General features: G+C 43.6%; 1 protein-coding gene and 1 pseudogene across 2 annotated transcripts in view; one reads left to right on the plus strand and one right to left on the minus strand.

Annotated features, from left to right (window-relative positions):
• SMURF1 (SMAD specific E3 ubiquitin protein ligase 1) overlaps positions 1 to 21,795 on the minus strand; it is a 105,773-nt gene that overhangs the window by 75,023 nt on the left and 8,955 nt on the right. The gene's annotated exons all lie outside the window — the stretch shown is intronic.
• LOC125127053 (COX assembly mitochondrial protein homolog) lies at positions 17,433 to 17,749 on the plus strand (annotated as a pseudogene).

A 21,795-nucleotide genomic window follows, 5' to 3' on the forward strand; every position in this document is an offset into this window, starting at 1 on the left:
GAAACATTCCTTTAATATTTAATAAAGAACAACACGGAAGATAAAATATCTTTAGCGATGTGCACGCATCTGGCTGTATGAGGGAACATCCTGCAAAAGCACGAATGAAGAAGATCTTGTATATGCTACGTCTGGGCACCTACGTTCACCTTCAGTCTTGGGCCCTTATGTTAAGCCCAACCCCAGACTTAGCCTCTCTCTGTATGACTTTTTTTTTTTTTTTGGTCTTTTTAGGGCTGCACCTGTGGCATATAGAAGTTTCCAGGCTAGGGGTTGAATCAGATCTGCAGCTGCTGGCCTGCGCCACAGCATATGGCAATGTCGGATCCATAACCCACTGAGTGAATCCAGGGATCGAACCTACGTCCTCGTGAATACTAGTTGGGTTCGTTACCACTGAGCCATGATGGGAACTCCTCTCTAAGACTTCTTCACATGGTGACCTACGGCGTAGCTAAATATCTGAGGAGTTAAGCTGCAGAATTTCTAAGAAGAGAACTATACCAGAGAAATTGGTTTAAACTGCCAGTCGGATTAAGTTTTATATCAAGGGACCGTATCAACCAAATGGGGGCCCTTTAGAAAAAGGAACCCTAGTCTTAATCATACCAGGAAAACAGGTTTAAATAATAGGTTAAAGAAAATTGTTCCAGGCAAAAGCAGAAAATACGGTCACTCGAGAATGCGTCCACCAGATAACACTTTTTTTTTTCCCCCAGTTCCAAGAGCTATTTCTACTGTCCTACAGACGCCAAAACACGCAATGAGGCACCTCCTCCCAGGCGCGCTACGGGCAGCCCTGGTTTCACTGCAACTTGCTTTACTGGACTCTTCACAGAGACTGCTCTTTGTTTTTAAGACGCAGGGTTTATGACAAGCCTTTATTAAGTGAGTCTACTGGCCCCATTTCTCCAACAGCATCTGCTCACTCTGGGTCTCTGTCACGTTTTGGTAATTCTCACGACAGTTAAGCTTTCTCATTATCACTGTATCTGTTATGTGCTCTGTGGTCTGCAATCTTTGATGCCTCTGACTCATGGAAAGCTCAGAGGATGGTTAACTTTCTTTTTCCTTTTTAAAAATTTATTTATTTAATTTTTTCAGTCTTCTTAGGGCCACATGTGCGGCATGGGGAGGTTCCCAGGCTAGGGGTCAAATCGGAGCTACAGCCACCAGCCTGTGCCACAGCCACACAGGATCTGAGCCACATCTGCCACCTACACCACAGCTCACGGCAACACCGGATCCTTAACCCACTGAGTGAGGCTAGGGATCGAACTTGCACCCTCATGGATACTAGTCAGGTTCATTACCGCTGAGCCACGACAGGAATTCCAAATTTTTTAGCAACTAAGTGTTTTTAACTTAAGGCATGTACAGTGCTTATGCAGATCTAACGCTATTGCATACTTAATAAACTACAGTACAGTATAAACATAACTTTCACATGCACTGGGAGGCCAAAAAGTTTGTGTGACTCACCTTATTCAAGGTTACTCTATTGCAGTGGTCCAGAACCAAACCTGCCGTTTCTCTGAGGTATGCCTGTAGGTGATAATGGCAGAATAACAGGCACTAGGGGGGAAAGGTGAAATATGCTAAGACCTGAGATACATTAGTGCAATAAACCAATGTAAGAACCAACAGCATTCTTGCTCATCCATGATTTGAAAACGACATAGTAGCATCAGATGCACAGGACTTTCCAGAGGTCCAGTCGCAAAAGATACAACTGCAAACATAAAGTAATACTCACACCTTAAATCAAGGGAGAAGATTAGTCAGAATCATTGATAGGATTCAGAAGGTACAAGATTAACAAATCTGTGATGTGATCTATAATTTACAAGACATTGATTTCTCCTAATATGGTATTAAGAAATTAATTTAATTTTATGAAGGTGAAATCAGTCTGTACATCTGAAATAAGATGTCAACGGAACAGGATGATTTCTTACGTGCAATTATTTACCCTCTTCTATTCTCTCTAAAGCCTGCTCTGTATACCCTCCCCCCCCCCACAACATATGAAAGTTCCCTGGCCAGGGACTGAATCCAAGCCACAGCTGTGACCTACACTGCAGCTACAGCAATGCCAGATCCTTTAAACCACTGCATCAAGCCAGGGATCAAACCCGTGCCTCTGCAGTGACTCAAGCTGCTGCAGTTAGTTTCTTAACCCACTGCACCACAGTGGGAACTCCTACTAGACTCTATTCTGTGAAGCTGGGGCTGAAGCTCTACAAACCACATTTCTAGGTCCCCACGCTGGCTGGCTCACTGTTCACTTCTGCCAATTGGAAGCCTTAGAGAGAGGCTAAAAGATGATAGAAAAAGGGGTTTCCTTCCTGTTTCCCTATGTCTGTCGGCATCACTCCAGCAGCAGCTGGATTTCCATTAGTGAGTTACCCCCAGAAATGGCTGCAGATGTGTGAGATGACACATATTCAGGGATATTCAGTGCAGAATCATGTGTAAAAGCCTAAGACTGGAACATAAGACTGTCCATCAAAGATATCCAGTTGATTTAACACAAACAAGGCAGTAATGGAGGAAGAGAGCAACCAAAAAAGTACATAAGACATAGAGAAAACAAACCTCAAAATGGTAGAAATCTTTATCAGCAAGTATATAAACATAAATGTGTTAAAATTCTTCAATTAAAAGGCAAAGATGGACGAAGTGGATGATAAATCATGATCCACCTATGTGCTTCCCACGAGGGAGTCCCATTTTAGATGCAAATACGCAAATAGGTTGAAAGTCAAGAACAGAAAAAGATATCCAATGCTAAGGGTCACCAAAGACAGCTAGAGTAGCTATTGTAGTATCAGACAATACAGACTTTAAGGCCAAAAAAAAAATTGTTACAAGGGACAAAGAAAGACCTTATACAATGACAAGAGAGTCAATTCATCAAGAAGATGTAACAACTACAATGCCCCTAACAAGAGAGCCCCGAATATATGAAGGACAAACTGACAGAACTGAAGGGACAGATAGACAGTTCTACAATAACAGTTGAAGGTATCAATACCCCACTTTCAATAATGGGTACAACAACGAGATAGAACATCAGCCAAGAAACAGAAGACCACACTGTAAACCAGTTAGACCTAACAGATAGATAGAGACAGAGATATACAGATATATGGAACACTCTATCCAAGAATGGCAGAAAACACATTCTTCTCAAGTGCACGTGGAACATTTCTCCAGGATAGTCCATCTATTAGGACACGAAACAAGTCTCGGTGAGTTTACCAAGCCTCAACAACTCAGAGTATCTTCTATAACCATAGAGAAATGAAGTTGGAAATCAGTAACAGAAGGAAATCTGGAAATCACAAATACACTGAAATTAAACAACATGCTCTTTAAAAAAAAAAAAAAAGGAACTGCATCAAGAAAAAAATCACAAGGTAAATTACAAAGTACTTTCAGATGAATGAAAAGGAATACACAACATATCAGAATGCATGACATGCAGCAAAAGCAGTGCAGAGAGAAACATAGTCATACATGCCTACAGATTGAAAAAAGAGGATCTCAAATTAACAACCTAATCTCCCATCTAAAGGATCTAGAAGAAGAGCAAATTAAACCCAAAGGAGACAGAAGGAAAAAATAAAGATTAGAGCAGAGATAAGCAAAATAGACAACAGAACAGTACAGAGTCTCAACCAAACCAAAAGTTTGTCTTTGAAAAGATCAACAAAACCAACAAATCTTTATCCAGACGAACCAAGGAAAAAAGGCAACTCAAACTGTCAAAATGAGGAATGACAGTGGGGGTCACAGGGGTTCTCGCTGTAGTGCAGTGGAAACGAATCCAACTAGTATCCATGAGGATGCAGGTTCAATCCCTGGCCTCACTCAGTGGGTCAAGGATCTGGTTTGCCAAGAACTGTGGTACAGACGCATCTCCCTCCTGGAGTTGCTGTGGCTGTGGCGTAAGCCGGCAGCTGTAGCTCCAATTTGACCCCTATCCTGGGAACTTCCATATGCCACAGCAGCGGAAAAACAAAGTGGGGTCACTCCTACCAATCTTTAATCTTAGTAAGAGATTATAAGAGAAAACTATGAATAATTATATGTCAACAAATTAGATAACTTGATGAAATGGACAAATTCTTAAAAACACATAAACCATCAAAACTGACTCAAGAAGAAACAGAATATCTGAATAGACCTACAACAAATCAAGAGATTGACTTAGTAACCAAAAAACTTGCAAAAAAGGAAAGCCCCAGGATCTGACGCTTCACTGTTGAGCTCTACCAAACATTTCAAGAAAAATTAACATCAACCTTCGAAAACTCTTTCCAAAAGAGAAGAGGAGGGAAACACTTCCTAACTCGTTCTGTGAGGCCAGTGTCACCTTGATACCGAAATCAAAGGCATCCCTTTGAATTTATACACAAATAATCTTCAATGAAATACCAGCGAATCGAATACAGTAGCCTATTGAAAGGATGACACACCATATCCAAGTGAGTTTTACGGGTGGTTAGACAATCAAAAATCAATCCTTGCATTGGGCAAAGAATCTGAAAAAGAAAGGATATATGTGTATGTATAACTGATTCATTTTGCTATACACCTGAAGCTAACACAACACTGTAAATCAACTACACTCCAATAAAATTTTTTTAAAAAAATCGATCCATGTAATAGATCCTTTAAAAGAATAAAGGGGATAAAAAGCCATATCATCGGAATTGACGCAGAAAAAAGCACTTGACAAATTCTAACACCCTTTCACGATAAAACAAACAAACAAATAAACAAAAATACTCAATAAACTAGGAACAGAAGGAAACTCTCTCAACTAGATCAAGGGCATCTGTGAAAAGCCCACAGCGAACATCATGCTTAGTGATGAATGATGCAGTGGTTTTCCCCTAACAGCAGGAATAAAACCAGAATGGCTGCTCTTGCCAGATAAAAGGCTTCCAGAATGGCAAGAAGCCAAACTATGGCATGACCTTATATACAGAAAACGCTAAAGAATCCACATAAAAACCATTAGGGCTAATAAATGAACTCTGCAAAATCGCAGAACACAAGATCAGCATCCTGACATCAGCTGTATTTCTAAACACTAACAATGAACAATCCGAAAATAAAATTCAGACAATTCTACTTACATTAGCCTTAGAAAGAATAAAATTCTTACCAATAAATTTAACCAAAGAGGTCCAAGACTTAATACACTGAAAACTACAATACATTGTTATAAGAAGGTTTTTTGTTTGTTTGTTTGTTCGTTTGTTTTGTCTTTTTGCCTCTTCTAGGTCCACTTCCCGCGGCATATGGAGGTTCCCAGGCTAGGGGTCCAATCAGAGCTGTAGCCTCAGGCCTACGCCACAGCCACAGCCATGCAGGATCCGAGCCACGTCTGCAACCTACACCACAGCTCACAGCAACGCTGGATTCTTAACCCACTGAGCGAGGCCAGGGATCAAACCCACAACCTCATGGTTCCTAGTCGGATTCATTAACCACTGCGCCACGACGGGAACTCCTATAAGAAGTTTTAAGAGAACTAAATATGTAGAAAAATATCCCATGGTTATGTATTTTAATATTTAATAATTGTTAAGATGGCAACAATCCCCAAATTAACCTACAGATTCAAAGTGATTCCTATCAAAATTTCAAATGCCTTTTTTTACAGAAATGGACAAGCTCATCCTAAAATTCACATGGAACCGCAAGTGACCCTGAAAAGTCAAAACAATCTTGAAAAGGAACAAAGTTAGAAGACTCACATTTTCTATTTCAACTTACCACAAAGTAATAATTATCAAAATAATGTGGTAGTGACATAAGAAGAGACATTATAGATCAACAGAAAACAATCGAGAACCCAGAAATAAAGCAGTATTTGTGGTCGAATGATTTTCAATAGGTGCCAACTCCATTTAATGGGGAAAAGTCTTTTTCACCAATAACAGTTAACTCCTGAACACTCGCGGCCATGCAGTTGAAAATTTGCATGTAACTTACAGTTGGCTAACTTTATACCCAGTTCTGCACCTGTGAATTCGGCCAACAGCGGATCAGGTAGTGTTATAGCATCTACTGTTGAAAAAAGAACACGTGTGTAAGTGGACCTGTGCAGTTCAAACCTGTGGTTGTTCAAGGGTCAACTTTGGTCTCTTCAACAAATGATGCTGGGACAACTCGAAATCCACTTGAAAAATATGTTTGGACCCCAACCTCACAACATATAAAGATTAATTCAAAATGGATCAAAGGCCTACATGTAAGAGCTAAAAGTATGAAACTCTTTTTTATGTGTGTGTCTTTTGTCTTTTTAGAGCTGCACCCACAGCATATGGAGGTTCCCAGGCTAGGGGTCAAATTGGAGCTACAGCTGCCGGCCTTCGCCACAGCCACAGCAATGCCAGATCCGAGCCGTGTCTGCAAACTACACCTCGGCTCACAGCAACGCCAGATCCTTAACCCATTGAGTGAGGCCAGGGGTCGAACCCACATCCTCATGGATACTAGTCGGGTTTGTTACCACTCAGCCACAATGGGAACTCCAAATTCTTCATTGTTTTGGATTAGGCAATGGTTCCTTAAATATGACAGCAAAAGCACAAATAATAAAATTTTAAAAGAAAGTTAAAAACTTTTGGGCAAAGGATGCTATCAAGAAAATGAAAAGACAACCTACAAAATGAAAGAAAATATTTGGAGGAGTTCCCATTATGGCTCAGTGGTAACAAAGCCAACCAATATCCATGAGGATATAAGTTTGATCCCTGGCATTGCTCAGTGGGTTGAGGATCCGGCATTGCTGTGAGCTGTGGTGTAGGTCACAGACACGGCTCAGTTCCCACATTGCTGTGGCTGTGGCACAGACCAGCAGCGGTAGCTCCAATTTGACTCCTAGCCTGAGAACTTCCAGATGCTGTGGGTGTGGCCCTAAAGAGCCAAAAAAGAAAAAAAAAAAAAGACAGAAGAAAATATTTGCAAATTATGTATTTGATAAAGATCTAGTATCCAGAATAAAAAACTCTATCAATTCAACAAAAAGACAAAGCAATTAATAGACATTCCTCTAAAGAAGATATTCGAATAGCCAAGAAGCACATGAAAACATACTCCACATCGTCAGTCATTAGGGAAATGCAAATCGAAACCACAATAAGATATTACCTCATATCCATATTTACATATGTAATTACATATTACACATGTAACGGTAACTTTTAAAAAACGGAAAACAGCAATCTTGGCTAGGATGTGGAGAAACTGGAACCCTCCAACAGCGCTGGTGGGATGGTAAAATTACGCAGCTCCTGTGGAACAGTTTAGCATGTTCCTTAAAATTTAAACACAGAATTCCACATGACCCAGCATTTCTATGCCTAGGTGTGTACTCAAGAGCACTGCTGCGGTCACACAACAGCAGCATTATTCACAATAGCCAAACAATGGGGACAACCCAAACGTTCTTCAACTAATGAATGGGTAAGTAAAATGGACCTTATTCATACAATGAAATATTAGTCTGCCAGGAAAAGGAGTGGAGTATTGGTGCCTAAGCATGAATAAACCTTAAAAATATTATGCCAAGGGAGAGCCAGACACGAAAGGCTGCATATTGCACGATTCCACGAAATGACCTTAATAATAAGCAAAGTCATAGACAAAGAGCAGATTAGCCGCTGGCAAGGCGAGAGGGAAGGGAATGGAGCGTGACTGCTTAATGGGTATTGGGTTTCTTTTCGGGGTGATGAAAACGTTCTGGGCTTAGCGGTAATGGTTGTACAGCACTGGTCATGTACTAAAAGCCACTGATTCATACACGGTAAATTTTACTTCAATTAAAAAAAAAAAAAAAGAATGAAGCAGCTCCATATATACGGATATGGGAAGCTCTCCAAGAGGCATTATTTAGTGAAAAAAGCAACACAATACGGTCTCCCTTAAAAAGGGGGGCTGTGGGTAGGGGCGGGGCCGAGGAAGGACGTACACATAAGCATTTAAATCTAACGAATCTTTGTAAAAATTCAAAAGAAATCATTACTGATGAACTGTCTCTGGGGAGGAGAACTTGAGTGCAAGGGAAGGTATGAAGAAGCTTCCTTTTCAAAATCAGCCATCCTGTATTTTTTTTTTTTTTTTGCTTTTTAGGGCTGCACCCATGGCATATGTTAAGTTCCCATAGGCTAGGGGTCGAATAGGAGCTCAGCTGCCGGCCTATACCACAGTCACAGCAACGCGGGATCCAAGCCACATCTGCAACTTACACCACAGCTCATGGCAACACCAGATCCTTAACCCACTGAGTGAAGCCAGGGATCGAACTTGCATCCTCATGGACACTAGTCAGGTTCATTACCACTGAGCCACGGCAGGAACTCCAAATTTTTTAGCAACTAAGTATTTTTAAGTTAAGGCATGTACAGTGCTTATGCAGAGCTAATGCTATTGCATACTTAATAAACTCACGGATGCCGGTTGGGTTCATGAACCACTGAGCCATGACGGGAACTGCCGATCTTACACAATTTAAAAGTGCATCGTGTATACATTACCTCCCCCCTAAAAGAACCCCAAATTAATTTTCAAAACAAATAAATATTTACATAAAGGGGTGGTTTCATCATGAAAATATGCTCATGGGAAGGTCGCTGATCCACGCTAGGGGGAAAAACACTGGGAATGAGATTCTACACGTGGTTATCTAACTGATATTGGAATAGTTTTCCCAAAGAGGGTCATTCCCCAAACAGAAGGTTGCAGAAACAGCGTGATGCTTGCAGCAGAAAATGAAAGGCTGTCTGAGTGTGTGACCACAGGCCACTCCTGCGAGCCATCCTCAAGACCCTGACTCCCAGGGGGCTAGCCCTGGGTTCCTTCCTCCCACGAAAGAGCTCTCCAGTCTGGGACCTTTGGGCAGGTAAAAGAGTTCTCCATATTGACAAGAGCCTTGGGAGTGCCCTGGTGGCACGGCAGGTAAAGGAGCCGGCACTGTCACTGCTGTGGTGCGCGTTCCATCCTTGACCTGGGAACTTCCGTATGCGGTGTGTTCGGCAAAAAAAAAAAAAAAAAAGCCTTGAAACACCTTTTCCGTAATTCCAGAAGAAAGACAAGAGATTGTATGAAACATTCATGGTTACAATTGTAGTCCAGAGGCCTATTTTCAATTTTCTCTTGACTCTGAAGATTGTCCGACTGTATCACTAGCCCCCAAATTCAACCTACTGCTTTAATTCACGGCTCATGAGTCTCCAGGTACATTTATCGGTGTCAGACAAAAAGTGCGAGCGCGGTCCTTCACCACCTACCACCTAGGAGAGCTTGCTTGCCCCACACTCCCTTGGACTCATGGCTGTTTCCCACTTCTGTCAGATTGCTACCAAGCCATCTCTGCCGATCTGTAAGGCCATTACAGAGGCCACTAGTGATTCCGGCTACAATGGCAGAGCCTCTGGGGGCAGCTGGGCGGGCAGGCAAGCCGGTCCTTCCTGCCCTGCTTCTTCATTTCCAGGGCAGAAAAAAATAACAAACCTGGAAGCCCCATGCAGCAGGGGCTTTTGTAATCGGTGACTTCATTTAAGGAAGTCTTCTATGAAACCTCTGAAAAGCACCTAAATTTAGATTGAAGTCTTTCACCATCAATGCCAGCCTCTTCAGCTCGGGAACCCACACGCCGAGCAGCATAGTGCGGTGGGGGCGGGCACAACTTCCCGACATATAAATGCGCCGTCACGGAGAGAAGTGAAGCTGGCACCGTTCAGCCCAAAGACATTTTCTAGAATACCACCACCATCGCAATTCCCCACAAAGGGGCAGCGGCTACAAAAACGTCGAGGCAAAGAAACAGTGCAATAAGGGAGACAGGTCTTCTTTACGAGATTTCTGCTAAGACAGCAAGGAGCTGCCCCAGAGACTAGGATGCCTGGAACCATATCCGCTGGCATCGAGGTACTGAAATCAACATACTGTCTAAAAAACGAGTTCTCCAACCCTGAGTCAGACAGGAAGGAAAAGCCCCCTACTTACTTACCAGTACCATGTCCCCAACACCTTACTCTTCCCACATGTGTCAACTTAGACCTTGAACGCTAAGATGATAAGAGTCACAGGGAAGGGAAAAAAAAAAAAACAAAAAAACCCACAACTGGTGTGACTTGAGATGAACGACCAGTAGCAGGGAGCTAAGGCTCTTTTCCATGCCTTTTTTTTTTTAACCTTGAAGAGCAAGGCTGAGCCATGTTAAAGTGAATCTTACCCAATGTTCCATTCCCAAAATAAAATTAAAATATTATATTTAATTTTAAAATTAACATGTAACAGCCTCATCCTACTTCATACGCCAAAACTGGTTCTATTTTGCAAGCCCTATCTCCAGACAGATTCCAGCAGATAACTGGGTAAGAGACGAACGGGGAGTGAGACTTCCTCCGAGCCTCCAGACTTGCGTCCTCCTCTGCTCCCCACCCCCAATCAGCTGGGAAACATTCCCAGATTCTTCTCAGGCTTGGTTGGGAAGTAAAGCTCAGCCTTGATAAACACTCAACCCAGGAAATGCTTGGGATCGCAGCCCACTTCGAATGCTCAGTGTGTCCTTTCCCAGGAGGTCTCTCTTCAAGCTCCACTCGACAGGCGGCGTGCGGGTTTCACCTTTTCACTGAGACCTCCTGGCACACGGCTGAGATACAAGCAGGCTGGAAACTGTACAAATGGTGGAAGGAGGTGCCACACCCAAGGAGAGCGCCTCAGACTTCAGGGGAAAAGGTCCAAGAGAGCTCCCAGCAGAATCGGGGGACAGGGAGGGAACGGAGTCCCCACCATCTGTGCCAATGGGCATGTTTCCTTTACGGTGTCCCCTGAGCAGCGGCGGCGTGACAGGACACGATGACAATACTAGCATGACCTGGTTTTCGTATTTCTGAAATGCTCAAGTCCTGGTCCCTGCACTCCTGAATAAAAGGCGGACTCCGTCACACTGGCAAGGACCACACATCCTTTTTACACAACCATAATTCCACTTCGTTTCTCTCTTGTTTGCTTCAGCCACCTCTCGTGCTGTGTTTGGGTCCTGTTCAGCGTGTCTCTAAGGCCTAACAATGATCTGTACTAGCAAACCCTCTTCTCACCTTGCTTCACACATCAAAGACAGACGACGTGCGACCATAGAATGCTCCACCTCCAAGTGACAACTGGCTTCATGACACCGAGTGGAATGTCAAGTTCCTCCACAGAGAGAGGGTGGTGGGGAGACCCCAGGACCAAACCGAATAGAAAAATGACCGGGGAGTGAGCCTAACCCCAAGCCTTCCATTGTGAGCTTTTGGAAGTCACCAAAATTTTACTTTTTTTAATGGAATCACAGTAACAGAGTAACATTTCCGTAATATACGTGTGATAAATAATAATTAGGCACCGTTTATTCTGCTGTTTAGGAAATAATCAATAGGGGTGTAGGCCTCCTAGAAAACAGCTAATCAAAAATAAGCCGTAGGTTGGTAAGAGGTGGTGGAAATTCGGGGAGAATGAATCCCCCCTTTCCTTTTTATACCGTTATTATACCACAATAACGCTGGTGACACTTCCCCTCCAATATAACAAGCCTTGACGTGACTGCTTCCTGGGAAGGCTGACTGAATGTCAGAACTCCCTGCAGAACGATGTTTAACAAAGACTTTAATTTGGAGACAAAAAGGCAAAGAACTGGATTCAGATACACTATCGACATATAACGTAAGTTGCAAAGCCACAAAGCAACCACACCTGAGTCCACCTGCAGGCCCCTCGGTGAAGTCTTAGGCAAAGGAGCCCGACCAGAGGCTGGGTTCCTGGCTGCTCCACTTCTTCCCTGCAGCCACTTCAGGATGTGGGTCCTGTCTGAGGTTTACAGATGAAATGCACGACTTGCCCAAGGCCACTGGTATGTGGCAGAACTGGGTCGGCTGACTCCACTGCCTCCAAAATGGGTCAGGAAGAGCACCTACCTGCTAAGCGTACTGAGAGGAGGAAACAGAACACGTGAAAACTGCTTAGCACAAGGCCTGGCAAGGAATAAAAACATCCGGAATGGACAGATATCTTGGTTATTCGTGCCGAAGCTCCTAAGCAGCAAAGCTAGAACTAAAACCCAGATCAGCTGGGCTCTGAAACCCGTACCCTGCGCACAGGGCTCTCCTTAGCCCTGCGGCACGCAGTCTGCTCACCTGACCTAGTTTCTATAAAAAATGGCCAAAGGACAGAAGAGGCGCTCTGAACAATGACGTCCCAACACACAAGCTTTAAAGCCAGCACTTGGCAGACTCTCATTCTAGAATATCTTTGGGGAGATTCCAAACGTTGAGTGTGAAGGTTGCACAGCCCCCGCAGAAGTGAGCCGGGCAGAGCTACGGGGAGGGGAACCCAGACGGGACCTTCCACGGGGAGCGGTCCCTCCCGGGTGCTTTACCTTCCACCTCCTCTGCCCGCAAAAAAAGATTTTACAGGGCACCTGACTGTCCACGGAAGGAGGCCTAGTGTCCAAAAAACAAACACATCAGCAAACATTTTAAAAACCCCTACACAACCACCGACGTACCGTCAAGACTGGAGCAGCCACAGCCTAGGAAGAGTCCCTTACACAGACTCCAACTCGAACTTGTAAGACAGCTTGAAGTAAGCATGATGCAATAAACCAGCAAGACACCCAAGTGAGTATCCTGGGGGGAAGGACTGACTCAGCGTCCCCTGAATGTCCACCGCATTTGATCAGGACACCCCACGTCATTCAGTGGTTACGACACTGCCCTTGCTTCTAAGGTACCTCTAACTCCTCCAGCTGGAAAGCTGTCTCCATGGCTAAGCGGGGAATCTGACGGCAACTTGTAACAACAGAGACTGGGTGAACCGGGGCATGGCGGGGTTCACCGTATGACAAAGAGTTCAGGGTGCTCCCTCGCCAAGCTGGCGGTTCTTACAGCTTCAGCCCCAGGGTGGGACAAATCACTGCTTCTCACAGTGCTCAAGCCAGAGCCCATCGCCCGGTTCCACCTAACGGCTAGGCAGCTGGGCAAGGAGGAAGGGCACAAGGATGGTCACCGAGCAGGGCTGTTTCTGCCAGAGGCGGCTCTGGAGATCCAAAGGCAGCACATCCCTGACGATGCGAAAGAAAGGCAGTGCACGACCGTGCACACCGTACGCCACCCCCTGTGTTAACAAGAAAGCGAGGGCGAGGAATGTGATCCCGAGTCCTAACAGTCACCTCTGGGGGAGGTGACTGGGTGGGGGCCGGGAGGGTGAAAGGCATCTTGAATGGATACCTTTTTATGCCACATGCGGGCATTATCTATTTTAAAACTTGGACTAAAATAACTTTTAGGCCGTGATTTATACACATCACATTAATGGGTTGTTTGGGTGTTTTTTGGGGTGTTTTTTTTTTCTGGATCAAGTCCAATCTATTCTAATATAAGAAACACCAAATCCCTGACTTGCACTGCCTGAAACTAAACACCTGGAGTAACACTGACATAATCACATCCTTTGCAGAGCCTTGCTGAGATCTTGGACTGACGTCTCTCTGTTCTAAATATAAGCATCACTACTATGCAGGGATGAGACAAGAACTGCGGTCCATCAAATGTCTGCTTCTGCAAATAATTTTCCTCATTTCAATTTGGGTACCATTTTCTAAAGTAAACCTCCTTTTCTAAGATAAAAGTGTTTTTTTTGTACTGTCAAGCTGAATCCTGGGCAAAATACAGCAAACAAAGTCTCCTGAGTTCCCACAGAGCAAGAACAACCCTGCTGTTTCAGAAGGCATTAAAATGTGGACTACACTGAGACACCGACTTCTCCAAAATCGTAATCAGCACCCACAAATAACGCTTAAACACTTCATGCGCCACATGCGCCAGGGGACCGCCTCTGGTTTTGGTGACAAGGTAACCCACAGCACATCTGCTCCACTCATGCAGCTGACTTAAACAAAAGTAGCATCAGGCTGACACTCAGCTGATGGAGTGAGCCATCAATAATGCAACAAGTCAACAGTTAGGTCAAGTCTCCAAAAAGACTTCCATAATTCATTTCCATTTTAATATCGAAAATGGGCTTTAAAAAAAAAGGCTTATCCTACCCCATTCACAACAGTCTAAATACCAGAGAACTTCCGAGAGAAATCGCATTCTATCAAGTTTATAGGATATCCTTGCAGGTTTGACTTCTAAATTTATGCTAAGCATATTACATAGCTACTTTTCACGACACCGAGTTGGTACTTAAATAGCCTGTATCTCTCAAGTGCTACAATATACTGGCTACGTTTATATTTTAGTGGAAAATCAACTACCATGCATTTCTTTCAAATATCAATATGATGCTTTCTAAACTGAATGTGTAGGGTGCATCAAAGGCACTTTCCTAGGCAGGCTTTCCGCCAACCACTCATGCTACTCTAAAAGGTTATGGGCACTATCATTTAACCTGCCTTTAGCTTCCAAACAGGGTTTTTTCCAACAAATATTAATGATTTCCAAAAATGTATCTCAGATTTCTTTCTAAATCACTGAAGAAAATCAAACAACCCAAAGTTTGCCAAGCCTATCATGGGTCTTGTATAACCCACCATTAAACCTACATAACGAATTAGTAATGATGAAATTACCGATACTGCAACACATGAGACAAAATCCAATATAAGTCTAGGACAAAAACAAAAATGAAAAGAAACTTTAGCTCATACTGTGTTATGTTTAAACTGAAGACAGATGGCATTAATTTGTGGGTATGCAAACAATTTCCAGGACTTCCAAGTCAGAGGCAGCCATAATACCATATATCATTGATTCTAGGACACACTTTTTTCATATTTTAACATCTCTGAAATCCTCAAATGAATCGCGTTGTAGTGTAATTACTGGTGTTTCTTTTTTAGTGGTACATAAAACAATGGTGGACTCTCAATCAAAGTCATCTAGGAGTCACTGAGATATGACAATGTTAATATTAGCTAATGCGTCTTTAACATTGTGTACCAGACACTGCATGGGGGTTATTTTATTTAATACCCACAATACTCTGAAGTGGTTTCAATTATTTTCCCCATTTTAATAGCTGAGGAGACTACGAGATGGTCACTAGTCTAAAGGCACAGCTTGGCTCCACCCCAGCCCTTGATGGCCCCATCCCACTGATTCCACAGAGCAAAGAGCCTGAGGGGCTAAGAAAGCCAACCCGTCCTTGAAGCACGGGTTCAAAACTCAGCCAAACATCTCAAGAGCCTTTTTTTTTTTTAAGGTCTATAGGAATAAAAATGCTGAGCTCCAAGTATCAAGAACAGATATTAAGTCAAAGCCTCTATCATAAGGAAGGATTGGTAATCACCTTTCTTATTAAAAAACTTATACTCTTGCTTAAAAAGCATTTTTTCTCTCCTTATGTATCCTGAACTCAATTTACAATCAACATGTATTTTTCTTCCTTAAAAATACTCTCTCTAGAGAAATGGTATAGGAATGTATTCCTATGATCTATACCTAAACTCTGTTTGAATCAGTATTGAAATAGTCCCAAATAAAACAACACTATACAGGAAACCAGGAACATTATATAAGACAAACCGACAATGAAATTTTGGTGGGTTAAGTCCCATATAAAGCTAACATTCCTAACTCTTGGCAAAAATGTCTGGCACTTTCACCAAAATACACCTCTTAATTCGCACTCTACCAAGAGAGCATTCTGTTTGTTTGTTTTCACAAGTTCATTAAATGGCATTGTCCTCTTATTTGTTGGCTGCCTTCCTAGCATCTATTTTCTTATTCCCTCAAAGGTCCCAGACCTGTAGGTTGCGTGAGACTTAACACCATTGCTGGATTCCAAGTTGGACCCCTCATTCCTATCACCCTAGCCAGTGACTGGTCAGAGATGGACACGTGACCCAAACCAGCCAATCAGACAAGAGGATTCGACTCCAGGAACGACCTGTTGGGAAAGTGTGCTCTTAACATCTCCGCTGGTTAAAACCAGAAGCAAACAGCCATGGGCGCTGCTGGTTAGCTACTTGTACCCTTTGAACACAAGAGAAAGAGAGAGCCAAGAACGGTCTGAGGTCACAGCACTGAGAAATGGGAAGACCAGGTCCTTGCCACGCCACTGGAACCGCTTTTTGGACTTTTCAGTTAATTTATTGAAGAAAATTCTATTGAGCTTAACGATTTAAGCTAGGTTTTCCGCCACTTACATAAGAAAGCATCTTAATTTTTTAAAACTAAAATATATATATATATATATATATATATATATATATATATATATATCAGGAAGTGTGGTATTGTAAACACAAGACAGAATTAAAAACTTTACAACGGCTGAAGGAGACAGTTTAAATTCAATGAACACCCAAGGAACTAGGATGGGCATTTAACTATCTTTACTCTCTATTTACTGAGGTCTACCAGCAGACAAAAGGAGGGGGAAACAGGCTTTTGCTAAAAGAGGGCCTTTCTGCTTCAAATTGCAATCCAAGGGGACCAAGAGATTTGGAGAGAATATGATGAGAAGGAGAGGCGAGGCCTCCTTGGCAGGAAACAGAGAGGGGAAGGGGGCGGGCGGCAAAAGTATCCTGACCCCCAGGAATTCTCAGCCTGAAAATGGGAAGCATCGTTCAACATGCAACTGCAAAGCATCCAAGGGCAAGGGACAAATTAATGATGGCCCTCCACCCCGTCACTTATTTCCAGCAGACACCAAAGGTTATGAAGACGAGCCAAAATCTAGGCTTGAGAACATTTCAGGCTTTGGTTCAAATCCCCGGAACTGCCCAGAGCTCAGGGGCAGACTGAGTTTCTGGGTGTCATATGGTCACAGAAATCCCAAGCCCAGCTGACAACTGGCTGAGATGGCTTTATGGAACTTACATACCAGGGAAATCCAGTCGCCTGGACAGCTAGCTGTTATCCAAACACCAAATGAGAAGTGCTGGGAAGGAAGTGGGACAGGCTGCTGTGACAGCACGTGAGGGAGCTACTTGGATGGGGAGGTCGGGAAACGCCTTCCTGGGGAGGTAACACTTAGACTGAGAATTGAATGACTAGAAAAAGCCAGTCATGAAAAAAAAAAAAAAAAAATCCAGGAGGATTTCCTGCGGTGGCTCGGCAGGTTAAGAACCAGACACAGTCTCTGTGAGGATGCGGGTTCACTCCCTGGCCTCACTCAGTGGGTTAAGGATCCAGCGTGGCGTGAGCTGGTCATGGATGTGGCTCGGATCCAGCATTGCTGTGGCTGTGGTGTGGGATGGCAGCTGCGGCTCCGACTCAGCCCCTAGCCTGGGAACTTCCATATGCTGCAGGTGCGGCCCTAAAAAGAAAACGAAAAGAAAAAAAAAAACACAGGGAAGAGCGTTCAATCATTTCATTAAAAAACAAGATGAACACTCGGCCGCCTCCTCCCGTGCAGAGATGGCACACGACCCCGCAGAACAGCATCCCAGACGTGTTGAAAAAGATGTTTTGATCCCCAAAATGATGAGAGAAAAGGCCTGAGAGAGAGGTTCTGAACACGCTCAAGATTTCACTAAATGCTGTGAGGACTCTGGGATACTTATGGTGGTAAAAGACCAGAAAGAATATTCTGCATTGAAAGAGTGTCTAACTGCTTACTGTAATGACCCAGCCTTTCATGAAGAATGCAAAATGGAATATCTGAAGGGAAGAATTCAGAAGAACTGGGGTTCCTACCAAGAAAAGAACTACAGAAGCTTCCCACAAGCATGTAGGTGAAGTCAAATGATACTCAGGAACCCCAACATCCATGGAAATCATAGTCACCTGAAATAATGGGCTCAAGGAAGTGTTAGCTTTACCTTTAATTATGGAAATAATTTTATCTGAAATAAAGTTCTTTTAAACTTCAAAAAAAAAAAAAAAAGAAAGAAAGAAAGAAAGAAGAGGAAGACGAAGACAAAGATGAAGCAAAGAGAAAAATAAAGGAATAATGCTGGCAAAATCCCTAAAGCAGGAACACGCTTTCCAGGTTTCTGGACTGGGCGGTGGCAGCCCAGCGAAAGCAGGAGAGGATGACGCCCGAGGAGGCCAGGGAGACAGCGGGGCTGCGTCGCAGAGGGAGTCTGACTTTATTCTGCGTAGGAAGCCCCCGGAGGCCTGGAAGGAAGGGAGTGACCTGATCTGATTTAGGCTTTGAAAAGACTTTGAGAGGCAGAGCAGGTTAGTGATGGCTGGGGTCCTGGGAAAGGGACAAGGCTCTCGACGAGGGCGTGGCTATAAAGGGGCCACAGAAAGGATGGCACCGGAGGGTCTGCACCTTTACCAAGACGGCGGCGCTTCTACAAAGCGACACGTGAGATAAAACTGCACACAACCCCCCCCCCCAACACACACACACACGAAATGCACCTTTAACTGGGGACATCTGAGTAAGCCTGTGGACTGTACCAACGTCACCTGACAGTTTCCTTGTTTTTATCTTGCACCATCGTTATACAAAATATTAAAACTGAGAGAACGGGGAGTACAAGGCACTTCCTGGGACTCTACCATGACTTCAAGACGAACAGTTTACAATATAGTGCACATTGGAAAGTTGCTAAGAGACAAGATCTTAAACATTCTCATCCAAAAAAAATCTTGTCATCTGTGTAAGGTGATGGGTGTTAACTAGACCTCTGCAATCATTTCACAGAGCATACAAATATCGAATCATTAAGTCAGCAGCTAATATCGTCAATTACACCTGAATTTAAGTATATAAGTAAATAAGAAAGCTAAAAGCATGACTAAATCTTTTTTTTTTTCTTTTTTCTTTTTTGGCTGTGCCCACAGCATGCAGAAGTTCTTGGGCCAGGGATCAAACCTGCACCCCAGCAGTGACCCAAGCCACAGCAGTGCAAACACCGGATCCTTAACCCAATGAGCCACTAGAGAACACCAACATTTAAACAAATTCTAATACTCATAATATTTGACCCACAAGATACAAATCACTTTACTTGAGGCTTTAGGGAGAATGAATATGTTTACGATAATAAAAGATTAAACAGCTAAAACTCACATGGTGTGTGAAAAGTATACATCTGTTTCTTTTTGGAACAAAAATAATTAAACTTTAGGTCTGTAATATATTAGTCTATATTATTCTGTTAACATTATTTTAATACAGAATGAGTTATTTGCAAAGACAACACGTCTGAACCTACAGGAAATATTCCTACACAGGAAACCCAGTATGTCAACAGAATATTACAAAAGTAATAAAATAGGAATTATTCATAGAAACAAGTTTTTAAGGTTTTGACTAAAATTGCTTTTTTCAACTCTTTTACATTACATCCAAGTACAGACGTGGTTTTTTTTCTATAAACATGTGTTTGCTAGTGGCTGAGGGTGGCCCAGGCAATCTGAATTTTAACAGCTCACAGGTGATTCTGACACACACAAGGGGGGGTCATCCATTCTCCACAGGACAATATTGCCTAGAAGAGTGTGGAAAAAACTGTTTCTTGGGAGAGGAAAAGGCCTTAGGTGTTATTCTTACACTAAAGCTCTACTCTACGTAAAAAAGGAAAAGGAAGCAAGACAAATAAAGTTTAAAAATGCCTTATGCTGCCATTTAAAGTATGGACGGGAGAAAAATGACAGCAGAAGCAGAACCAAATGTGATATTATGCAACATCCACCAAAAGAGTTAAAATGAAAAAGAAAACACCAAGGTTGGCAAAGATATGGAGCAACTGGAACTCTCACGCGCTGCCTGTGGGAGTGTAAATTGGTACGATCACGTTGGATGAGTGTTTGACAGTTTTGCCAAGTTGAACAGACCTGCTCTGTATGACCTAGCAACTCCATTCCTAAGCATATACCCACAGAAATGCACACATATTCTCACTCACCAAAAGACACATACATTCAGATGTTTATCGCAGCACTATTCATAATAAGCAAAACCAGAAACTACCCAATTGCCCATCAACTAACCGATAAAGGGATAACCTCTATTTAATTTGACATAATGGAATACTCTACCGCAAAAGGGATGAGTAATGCACAACCACACAACATGCCTGAAGTCCACAAATACAACGGTGAACAGAGAAAGTCAGTCACAAAAGAAGGCGCCCTGTAGGATTCCGTGAAGACAAAATGAAAAGCAGGCTGTTACACCAGGACAGTGATGATCTCTGGGGGTGGTGGGTAGAAAGTGGGAAGGGAGCTTGTGGGATGTTCCAGGTGCCAGTGGAAGCATATTCGATGTCTTGGTCGAGATCAGGATTTCTCCAGCACTACGGGACCCGGTGGACTGACTAATTCTTGGTGGTGGGGTCTGTTTGGTGCATTGCTAGGATGTTTGGCAGCATGTCTCGTCTCTACACTCTAGGTACGCGTAACACCCACAAAGTCTGCATGATCGGAAATGTCTCCAGACATTGCCAAATGTCCCTTGATGGCCAAAATTACCCCGAGTTGAGAACTACTAATCTAAGATACGGTTATACAAACATGTTCAGCTTATAAAATATCGACAAACTGTACGCCGCCCAATTCTGAAGGTACACAAGATTTCAATATAAAGAGGCAGGGGGACCATTTATAAGACTATTGCAGATATCCAATGAGAGGCAACAATGCCTAGGAGTAGGTGGAAATAGGGGAGATGGAGGGGAGGAGAAAGATTCAGGGTATGGTTTGATATGCGAGGTAGAATTGATAACTTCTAGAAGATGAGAGAAAAGAGAACCAAGCAAGACACTAAGGTTTTTGGTCAGGACATCTTGGGGAATGACTGGGGCTGGGAGGTGGGGAGGGAGGGTGGTAAAACTGTGATGTATCCAGAGGCAACCCATGAGCTGTCCCTCTGCAAGAGGAGGCAACACGTGCTTTGGACCACGAAGACTCTCTGAGTCCCATTCGTCACTCTTTCAGACAGTCCTCTTTGACTGGGCTTCCGGACCCCTCTCCTCCGCTGTACACACCTGAACGTGTCATTGGCCATCCTCACCCAGGCTCCTGGAGCTGAAGCTGGAGGCAGTGAACACAGGGGCAGGTGGGAAGGAGCTGTACTCGCCAGGAGGAAGGGCAGTGTCAGCAAATCGCCCTCCATGCCCACGTGAGGATTTGCCAAAGTGAGGACACACATCTCTTAACATCTTTGAAACCGAGAAATAACGAATAACGGAGTTCCCACTGTGGCTCAGCCGTAACAAACCCTACTAGTAACCACGAGGACAGGGGTTCGATCCCTGGCCTCGCTTAATGGGTTAAGGATCCAGCGTTGCCATGAGCTGTGGCAACAGACGCGGCTTGGGGTCCGGTGTGGCTGTGGCTGTGGTGCAGACTGGCAGCTGTAGCTCTGATTCGACCCCTAGCCTGGGAATCTCCATATGCCGTGGGTACAGCCCTAAAAAGCAAAAAAATAATAATAATAATAAAAAATAAATAATACTGCAACCAGATGGTTTTGGTTACAACATTTAAATAAAAGGGGGCAGGCTGTGTGGCTCAGTAGGTGAAAGATCTGGCATTGTCACTGCTGTGGCTCTGGTTACTGCTGTGGCACAGGTTTGACCCCAGGCCCAGGAACATCCACATGCCATGGGCAGGGCCAAAAAAAAAAAAAAAAACAAAGAGAAAGAACAAGCAGCAGCTGTCCGAGCCAGAGAGGATGGCAGCTTGAAACCAGGATGGGCAGCGGAGCCGAAGAGAAGACACATTTCTGATCAACTTCACAACAACAAAACTGGTCTGATTCTGTGTGTGAACTATGCTCACTAAAGCCTAAGGGGAGGTAAACCCATGGCCCACGAGTATA

Source organism: Phacochoerus africanus, chromosome 5 (genome assembly GCF_016906955.1).
Source record: "Phacochoerus africanus isolate WHEZ1 chromosome 5, ROS_Pafr_v1, whole genome shotgun sequence".
NCBI classification, from domain to species: Eukaryota; Metazoa; Chordata; class Mammalia; order Artiodactyla; family Suidae; genus Phacochoerus; species Phacochoerus africanus.